We start from the raw sequence: 8,479 nt of genomic DNA, 5'->3' as shown, positions 1-8,479 counted from the left end.
GAAAAATATTATAAATGAAAAAAAAAATTGTAAAGCGTACTCTTTTTTTTTTACTATTGTTTACCGTGATTTACTTGCTGTAAAAGAAAAGTGTCAAAAAGTAAAATATCGTAAAGTTTGCTTTTTTATTATTGTTTTTTGAGATTTACTTGTTGTAACAGAAAGCTCCTAACAATGAAAGAATATCGTAATTCGTGTTCTATTTTGTTATTATTGTTTATTTAGATTTATTAGGTAACCAGAGATCAGGTGAGCCAATATGATAAATGAACAACAACAACTGAAGAATAAACTTGTATGTTCATTCGGTTAAAGCCTTTTGTCAGAGAAGTCTCCGTTTTCTTTTTAACTCATAGTCTACATATAGTCCACGAGTCTCTCTAACAATAAAAAATCAATTGAATGTTATTCCTTTAACTACGTGAAAACAACTAAATGTTCATATTGTTATAATAACCTTGGAAATTTATGCATAAAACTTGAATTAAAAATTCGCCATTACTTTTCTTTTTGTTCTAGTATATGTTGAAAATAATTCAAACACCTGCATTCTGAGTGAACTTACTGGTTTCTTTGTGTAATTAAACACGTTTCTTGCATTATTAAAATTGGTGCAGCACTGTTTATTTCTTCGTATATTTTTCTTTTTGTGGAACCAGTAGTTAGAGATAAAGTGGCAGATTTTCCTTGGAATTCTAAAGTTTGGCCATTAGTAAATACACCACGGGAAATATCATATATATGATATTAATTAAACATCAAAAGTTTCCGCTCACGGAAATCGTGTCATTTATTTTGTTTATTTCAATAGGGAATTTTAATATGTGTGCACGTCCTTCGCCATGCACACATACAGAATATGTGTTAAGAATTTTTTTAGACATTTGCTCTAACTGTAATCTTGTTGTAATAGGAAATTATTTTTAAAACATATAGCTGTTACAATGAACGATTGCACAAATGCACGGGAAGCTCAAAAACATGCTATTAATACGTCTAAAGATTCAGAAGAATGCGAAAATTTACATTACAATATTAAAATTAAATACGAAGCCCAATCAATACCTAAGTCATTTGATTAAACACTTGTATCTGATTCATACCGGTTTCAAGAAGTTCCATCACTCATTAATAGGTGGGTACTTGGATTTGTCGCAAAAATAATGTGAACATGGAGTCAAATATGGTTTTGTATTCGGGAGAATATAATGTAAGAACTATATCGAACCTAGTTTTAACCTTTATAGAAACCCCAGTTGTATACTTGAAAATAAAACATTTATATTTTGATTGGACTTGTTTCTGTACTTCTTAACGATTCCTAATCCTCCTATCAAATTATCAGTTTTTAGTTATATTGTGTTTACCTTCACTTATTAATGAAGAATGGTGTTGCTGGGTGTGTTTTGTTATAGAAAGCCACCTCCGGCTATCTGGTGTGTCCACATAAGGGAAACGAACTCCTGATTTTAGCGTTGTGAATTCAAAGATTTATTGATATCCCAGGGAGAAAGTAACGAAGGAAGCAAAATAAAAATTATAGAATATCTGATTATGATTTTTTTATTTAAAAGTTTTGTTGAAACTGAGTAATCTAGTTAATGGTGGTGAAAGGTAATGGTGAAATATAGACACGTAATTAACTATGTAAATGTTTCATTCACAAAATAGATTTAAATATACTTCCATCAGAGTCTTCTTTTCTTTGTGTATTTTTTTCACATCACTGTCACTTTATTAGAAAAGTAGAAACACCATTAGGAAACGGAAAGACAGCAAATAAATATTTTAGATAAGACAGGTCCCCATAAAGATTTAGCTAACTACAAAGAACAGAGCCAGTAAACTATTCGTGGATATTTATCATCGAAGAAAATATTAAAATAAGTCTAATAATTTATGACTAGAGTGTTGTTACTCAAACATTATCTCAGTCTAGAAAAACAAAATGCTATAAAACAATCTTACCATGCAGTGGTTACATGTATAAAATCTAAAGTAAAATTAAAAGCTTTTTTTCGTTCAATTTCAATACAGCTCAAGTCAAAAGTACTTCAAGCTAACCTTCGAATAGAACATGTTGACCCTGATATTGCACTTAACGTAAATTAGTAAATTAACGCAAAAAAATATCACCGATTGCTAAGGGTGGAAATACGAGCCAGAAATGCGTTCACATGTAGGATGTATAGTTAATCTGCAAGATAAGAAAAACAAAAAAAAAAGTTGACAACCTTCAAAGGAAGGTATGAATTATGGATGGAGAACTAAACATATGCATTCTTCTAAACCTAAATGAGAATATAAAAGAATTTGGAAATCAGAAAACAACACATTTCTTTCTGAGACCAGAGACACAAGCAGTAACCATGAACACTCTGGTAAGTTTCAATTTCTTACGTTTAGCTCGATGACGTTCGAATCGCTTGAACTACATAAAATAATAAAACAAATTTTTATTTCTTTTTACTAGATCCTTTTTATCGGTCTTCTGGTCTACTCCCATGCTGAATTACCAGGCGCTGGTCTTATTGGTCAATCTGGTGTTGTAACTGTTTCTGGCGCTCGAGATGTTTTTTCACGTTTTGGCATAACTCCCACTACCGCAGCACCTGTCGATGACGTTGTTCCAAATAGCGCTGTTGCCGCTGCTTAAGGCTTGGCTGCACATTACCGTTGGACGAACTGCTGCCTCCGTCACTCCCTCAAGTTATACTCAAGAGTAGAAACATTATTCACTAAAATGTTTTCAGTTTACCTTTAAGAAGCTACGTTCTATTTACTATTTTAATTAAATAAGAATTAGAGCTTACTGTATGAATTCTTTTTTCTTCATTTCTTGAAGTTCAGCGCAAAACTGAGCAATAAACTATACTGCGCTCTGCTTAACAAGTGCAATGAAATTAGTTTCTATTGTTGTTTATCTTGTTTATCTAGTGCTCAGATATACCGTTATGCCAAAGGAGGACAAAATTGTTTCCTACGTTTCGCACAATAACTATTTTTTATAATCTAAATATTTGTATCCTATTACGCAAAATCCCCTTTCCAATTATTACAGATTATTTGTGCTGAATAATAACCTGTTTAATTAATAGAAAACATGCACCAAATTAAAGCAATGGGATAAAGAAAATATATAATTTTTATTTCGAACGACACGAAAACTTGTTCTATATATTAATCAAATGTTAAAAATAGTATAAAAAACATTTCTTATTCTCCAGTTCGGGTATTTTGTCAATTTTACATAACACTTATTCATGTTTGCAATGGAGCCGCTCTTTCTTTTTGTATCAAACTATTTCATTACAAAATAAAGTCGTTTTAGGATTGTCGTGAACTTTCGTTTCACAATTAATCAAGTAACTGGCTTTAAATTTTGAATGAACGGTGTATATTTTTATATAAGAAAAATTATATGGAAAGATTCTATTTCACTGCCTCCGTATTCCAAAAGTTCTTTATCACACGTAAAAGTTGTATAATATCCTCAGACTTATAAAAAGCAATTGGTCAATTAGAGCATATGTCTAAAGAAATTCTTAACAAATATTCTGTAGATGTGCGTGGCGAAGGACGTGCACACATATTATAACTTCCCTCTTGAAATAAACAAAATAAATGACACGATTGCCGTGAGCGGAAACTTTTGCTGTTTAATTAATATCATATATATGATATTTCCCGTGGTATATTTACTAATGGTCAAGCTTAAAATTCCAGTGAAGGTCAGCCAATTTTCTCAAAACACTGGTTCTACAAAAAAAATATACGAGGAAATAAACAGTGCTGCACCAATTTTAATAATGCAAGAAACGTGTTTAATTACACAAACAAACCAGTAAGTTCAATCAGAAAACATGTGTATGAATAATGTTCAACATATACCAGAACAAAAAGAAAAGTAATGGCGAATTTTTAATTCAAGTTTTATGCATAAATTTTCAAAGTTATTATAACAATATGAGCATTTAGTTGTTTTCACGTAGTTAAAGGAATAACATTCAATTGATTTTTTATTGTTAGAGAGACTCATGGACTATATTTAGACTATGAGTTAAAAAAAAAAAGAGACTTTTCTGCTAAAAGGCTTTAACCGAATGAACATACAAGCTTTTTCTTCAGTTGTTGTTGTTCATTTATCACATTCGTTCACCTGATCTCTGGTTACTTAATAAATCTAAATAAACAATAATAATAAAAAAGAACACTAATAACAATTTTTTTTTCATTGTTAGGAGTTTTCTGTTACAACGAGTAAATTTCAATAAACAATAATAAAAAGAGCACACGACGATTTTTTTCTTTTTTTACACTTTTCTTTTACTGCAAGTAAATTACAATAAACAACAGTAAAAAAAGAGTACGCTCAACAAATTTTCTTTCATTTATTAGATTTCCTTTTCTTAGAACAATCCAAAACGAAAGTCTTAAAATGTTTTTCACAGCAACACCTTTAAGTGCTAACATAGAAGTTATACGAGCTTGAAGAAACAAGACAAAATTAAAAACATTATGGCGTAAAATTAGCTAATATATTTGTTATTTTATTTAAAAATGTACTTACTGATATTTATGATACTGTTATCTAATACGAAAACAATCTGACATGAGAGTGTTTCTTCACTGTAATCCATGTAGACGTCTGGTTGAAGTACACTATCAAAATAGCGATACAATCTGCCAGTTGTTAAATCTACCTTTAAGTACCAATTTTGGTTATGAGCGATCTGAAATTTGCCCATATCGAGTAATGAACCCGATTTATAGTGTTATAAACATTTATACTTATTAATGAGCAATTAAAAAATCATCGGAAAGTATTTGAACTAATGAATCCAGAATTTTGATGGGGAAGCACAAATAGCCATCTGCGAAGCGTTGTGTTTGATAACAAAAACGAAATACACTGACGCCCGAAATTATTATAAGATCCAGAATTAGAATGATAAAACTTATACACAAAGTTCTTTACAAAAAGAAGCGAAGAAAACAACACCAACGACATGAATATTTTATTTATTTTGAATTTCTCCCAAACCTACACGAGAGGTATTTGCGGTAGCCATCGCAAATTAAGATGTGTAAAACTAGAGGGAAGCCAACACTATAGTCCTCGACACCCACAGCCAACACTTGAGCCAGTTTTTTACTAACGAATAGTTGGATTGACTGTCACATTGTAACTCCTTCAAGGCTGAAATGGCGACCTTCATATCAGGAATTAAGTATTTTAACCATCTGGCCTTTTCAGTCCTCAAATATTTGACATGATTCACTAAAGTATTCTGGAATTAAATAATGCTTAGGAGGTTAGTTATAGATGTCAACAAATCCTTGCATCTATCTTTTTTTTTCTTATTCAATCAAGTTATTTTCAATTCCCAATTCTTACTAAAATGTTAGTATATGTTAGTTGTCGGGTGAATATTTTCATTGCAAAGTCTCATCATGTAATGCACTCAGGCTGTGCAGTTGTTACTTTAAAAATCTTCACTATAGATCTATTTTTTAATCATAAACATTTGTAGAATGTGCTGATTGTTGCTTAAGCAAAAAAAAAAGTATTAATGGTTTGTGTGTTCTAAACATATTCTAACATTTGCTCTAAGGATGTAGAATGTAATTTTTGTCATGATCTACAAAACAGTACAACTGCTAACATTGTTTAATAAACTGTAGCGAGTGATTAAAAATGTATCAATATATATTATTACAGTGTTATAGACGAATTTACGAAGTTGTGAAAGCAGGGATAGAAAAAAACAACACATGAAATGTCGTTCGTATCTAAAGTTATATGTAAACAAAATATGTCTGTGAAATTGAAAGGAATATTGTACACAACATTGGTACCATTAGCCATAACGCCTCGATGTAAAGCTTACTCAGTGGGACATAATATGTTGAAACGTCCCATAGAATATAATTTAAAATGTAGTAGTGAAAGTGTACCATTATCAAAAAGATTGAATCGATACGTACATTGAAGAGCGTGATGTTCGGTAATCTGGACACATGATGCAAAAGATAAGATAAGTACATTGTTAACATAGTCAGAGAGATTGATAAAACTCGAAGGGAAATAACGAAAACGACTAAATATTAAATGGTTTGACATCATTAGACAATAGACGAAAAATTGCGTTCTTGAAGAGAAAATGTCAAAGCTGATTGAAACAAATGGAATATTTTGAATTTCATGCAAAGCTACACAAGATATATCTTTGTTAATCAATCCCAATTTATCAGGGAACCAATAGAAGGAAGTCAAATATTCACTTTGTTATTGTTAAACAAACTAAAATAATAGCAATCACGTTCGACTTCAAAATTCTTAGTAGTTTCAACGGATTTGATTATACCTTTTGTGCCGTTTCTCGTACATAATTATAGTTAGAACAGAAACAGCGGTATTGACAATAGTTCTTAAATATGGCGATCAGAATGAAAACGAATATCGATGAAGAAACCAGTTCTAAAGGAAAGAAGGGACCTCAAACATTTTTCTTATAAGATGTTATTAACTGAGGTGTATAAGCAAGTTATACAAAAGAGCAAAAATATTTTTCACTAAAAATGTTTTTAATTTACCTTTAAGTAGCTGCGTTCTATTTACTATTTTAATTAAATAAGAATTAGAGCTTACAGTATAAATTCTTTTTCTTCATTTCTTATAGTTAAGCACAAAACTGAGCAATGAACTATACTGCGTTCTGCTTAACAAGAGGACTGAAATTAGTTTCTATTGCTGTTAAGTGCCCAGACATACTGTTATGACAATGGAGGAGAAAATTGTTTCCTACGTTTCGTACAATAACATATGTTTTATCGTCTAAATATTAATGTCCTATTATACAAAAACCTCTCTCCAATTATTAAAGATTATTTGTGCTGAAGAAAATCCTGTTTAATTAATAGACAAGATGCACCAGATTAACGCAATAAGATAAAGAAAATATATTGTTTGTATTTCAAACTACACGAAAACTTGTTCTATATGGTAATCAAATGTTTAAAATAGTATAAAATAAATTTCTCGTTCTCCTGTTCGAGTATTTTGTCAATTTTACATAAGACTTATTCATGTCTCGAATATACGAAAATATACAAAGAAATAAACATTGTTGCACAAATTTTAGTGATGAAAGAAACGCGCTTAATAACACTAACAAATCTTTAACTTCAATCAGAAAACAGCTGTTCGAATTAAGTTCAACGTATACTTGGACAAAAAGAAAAATAATGGAATAAGGCAAATTTTTAATTCAAATTTTATACATAAATTTCAAAGGTTATTATAACAAAAGGAACACTTAGCTCATATTATCGAGTGTTTTAACCATCTGGCCATGCCAGTCGTCGAATATTTGACATGATTCAGTAAAGTATTCTTGAGTTGAATAATACTTACGAGGTTAGCAATAGATGTAAACAAATCCTTCCATACATCTTTTTTTTTCTTATCCAATCAAGTTATATTCAAGTCTCAGTTCTTACTAAAATGTCCAAATGATGTCGTTAGTTGTCGGGTGAACATTCTAACTGCAAAGTCTTATGATGTAATGCATTCAGGCTGTGAAGTTATTGCTTGAGGAATCTTCACAATAGGTTATATTTTTTAATCATAAACATTTGTTGACTGTGCTGACTCTCGCTTAAGAAAAAAAATGTATTAATATTTCCAGTGTTTTAAACATTTTCTAGTATTTACTCTAATTACATAGAATGTAGATCTTGCCACGAAATTCAAAACAGCAGAACCGTTAAAATTGTTAGATAACCTATAGCGTGTGGTTAAAAATGTATGAATATATATTATTACAGTGTTATCGAAGAATTCAGAAAGCTGTAAAAGCAAAGATAGCAAAAAGATGCATGAAATGTTGTTCGTATCTAAAGTCACAGGTAAACAAAAGATGTCTGTGATATTGAAAGGAATATTGTACAAAACATTGGTAACATTAGACATAATGTTTGGGTGTAAAGGTTACTCAGTGGTAGATAAAATGTGTAAACTTCACATTGAATAGAATTTAAATGTAGAAAATACATTAGATTCTAATAGATTGGAAAATACATGGAAAATTGCGTTATTGAAAATGAAAATGTCATAACTGATCGTAACAAATGGTTTATTTGAATTCCACACAAAGCTTCACAAAAGCTATCTTCGTTAACCGACCCCAATTTTGCAAAGAAAGAATAGAGGGAAGCCAAGTGTTCCTGAACACTTACCGCTATCTTTGTTAATGCCATTTTACCAAAGATTGGTAGAATTTACTAGACCAATATGCCACTTTCACGACTAAAATGGGCGAGCATACTTGGTATATTAATTTGTTTTTGAGTTTCGCGCAAAGCTACAAGACCGATACTTAAGCTAATTTACCACTGTATGAATACATGAAAGGCAACTAGTCGTTACCACCTATTGCCAATCCTTTGGCTGCTATTTTATCAACAAATAGTGGGA

General features: G+C 30.7%; 1 long non-coding RNA gene across 1 annotated transcript; it reads left to right on the top strand.

Moving 5' to 3' along the window:
- Positions 1-2,303: 2,303 nt before the first annotated feature.
- Positions 2,304-3,275, top strand: LOC143258135 (uncharacterized). Its single transcript, XR_013032152.1, has 2 exons — positions 2,304-2,381; positions 2,474-3,275. It is a non-coding gene; the product is annotated as an uncharacterized LOC143258135 (long non-coding RNA).
- Positions 3,276-8,479: the final 5,204 nt, after the last annotated feature.

This window comes from Tachypleus tridentatus, chromosome 7 (assembly GCF_004210375.1).
Source record: "Tachypleus tridentatus isolate NWPU-2018 chromosome 7, ASM421037v1, whole genome shotgun sequence".
In the NCBI taxonomy this organism is placed as follows: domain Eukaryota; kingdom Metazoa; phylum Arthropoda; class Merostomata; order Xiphosura; family Limulidae; genus Tachypleus; species Tachypleus tridentatus.
The sequence above is the reverse complement of the archived record's forward strand: the minus strand, read 5'-3'. Positions and strand labels throughout refer to the sequence as shown.